Consider the following 2334-nt stretch of genomic DNA (forward strand, 5'->3'; position numbering starts at 1 on the left):
GAATATGCACTGAATCAATTCCAAAGATTAAATTATCTACATCATAATATATAATCATTCAATAAAATGCCTAAAAATCATTCAACAAAATGCCTAAAAATTCACCTATAAATATGTAAAGAATATTCAATGAATTAATTCCAAAATTACAACATTCAACAAAATGCCTAAAAATTCAAAACTATCCAACTCTGTATTGCATTCTTAATTCCTACAAAGGAAAAATAATATAATAGCATCTTGAAAGTTGGTACGGTTTAAAACTATCCAACCCTGTATTGTATTCTTAATTCCTGCAAAAGAAAAATAAGATAATAGCATCTTGAAAGTTAGTACGGTTTAAAACTATCCAACCCTGTATTGCATTCTTGATTCCTGCAAAAGAAAAATAGCATCTTGAAAGTTAGTACCGTTTTAAGATTGTCAGGATAAAGTATATTGTAACTTCATATATTTTACTTACATTGAAGAATAATTATTCTTGCATGAAATCATCTAAAAAATAAAATAGAAATTGTGATAGAACAATATAGAATACATCTTAACAATTAGACAATAAATAGATTTGGAGTTACAGATACCGTGGAACGACCAAAACATCTTGGGCAATTTTCGATAAAACTCTATATTTAAATTCATTTGCTTTCCACCATGCCAAAACATCAAAATTATCATCAAGTTCTTCACTAGGATCAGATAAATATCGATCCATTAACTTGAGTGAATTTTGCTCTTCTCTTCTTCGTTTGTATCTTGATAATGCTAATATTGAACCAATCAAATTCTCTTCATCAATTGTGTTCATCTCCATACTCATGCACTTAGAAGTGAGTCTTGATTCAGATTGACGATGATCTTGAGTATTATCATAAAACTTGTAGTAATCATACAAACGAATTAAATAATTCTTTATGCCATCCACCATCACTTTAGCCATAGCATCTTCATAACTATTCGAAAAGCAAATGATATGTAATCCAATTTGTAACAAGGATCGAGTACTACTGCTATGAATATCAACTTATTAATTCTTTCCACTCAGCTCCAATATTCATCGTACTTAACTTTCATATGTGAACTCATGTTACTTAAAACAGAGTTCACATTTGTACTCCACTGAATTAAAAGTTCTCGAATACCCCAAAGTTCATGAAAATAAGAATTAGAAGTCACATATACACAACCACTTATCTTAGTAGTGACGTCATAGAAAACCTTAAAAAACTTTACAAACACTGCAACGTTTTTCCAATCATCAATGGTTGGTGGCCCTATTCTTTTGTTTACATGATCCCCCTCTTTGAAGTAATCAACATAATCTAATTCTTCTTCCTCTAATACTTTGAAAGCTTTTTCAAAGTTCAAGGCATGATCAAGCATCAAATGAGTGGAATTTCATCGAGTCGCCACATCCAACAAACAAGTGATTTACATTTAACTTTTTCTTGTTCAACACGATCTTTAAATTTTGTCAATCTCTTGGGGGATGATCTAACATACCTCACGTCATTGCGAACACTAGAAATGGAGTCCTTCATTTCTTTAAGCCCTTCGTTCACAATCAAATTAATTATGTGAGCAACACCTCATGTGTAATATTTCTCCATCTAAGACAAGTGAATTCCAACTTCTAAGTCTTCTCATAATATATGAAATAGCTATATCATTGGAACTTGTATTATCGACTGTGATAGAGAAAACCTTATCGATTCTCCATTCCAATAAACAAATCTCAATAATCTTGCCAATAGTCTCTCCGTTGTGGTTAGCAACTTGACAAAAGTTTAGAATTCTTTTATGCAAATTCCATTCTGAATCAATAAAATGTGCGGTGATTACCATGTAATTAATGTTTTGCAATGAAGTCCATGTGTCAGTGGTAAGACAAACCCTCGACTAACTAAAAAATCTTAACTTCTTTTTTTCTTCCGGATAGAACTGAAATATATCTCTTCCAATGGTTACGATTGACGGAGGGTCAAACTTAGGACATGCAATACTACAAAAACAATTTGAAACCCTCATACTCCACAAACTTAAATGACAATTCATCCATAATTATCATCTTGGCACATGCTGCTCTACACCTTGTTTGACTAAATAATGAAGTAACAGTATTACTACCACCCTTTCCATGTATTGAACGTTGAAAACTTAGAGTGGTTTGTCCTTTGTCCTCCACCTTATATGTGTACTTTCTACACTGATTTTTTAAGTGCTTCCATAAAGTGATTCCACACGGTTGGTTTAGGGTTTCTTCTTCTTAAATTCAGATTGTGCAGCCAATGGTGGTTTAGATGCATTATAATTACTAGAGCTTCTTGCACATACAGT

Source organism: Cucurbita maxima, unplaced genomic scaffold (genome assembly GCF_002738345.1).
Source record: "Cucurbita maxima cultivar Rimu unplaced genomic scaffold, Cmax_1.0 Cma_Scf00490, whole genome shotgun sequence".
Taxonomy (NCBI): Eukaryota; Viridiplantae; Streptophyta; class Magnoliopsida; order Cucurbitales; family Cucurbitaceae; genus Cucurbita; species Cucurbita maxima.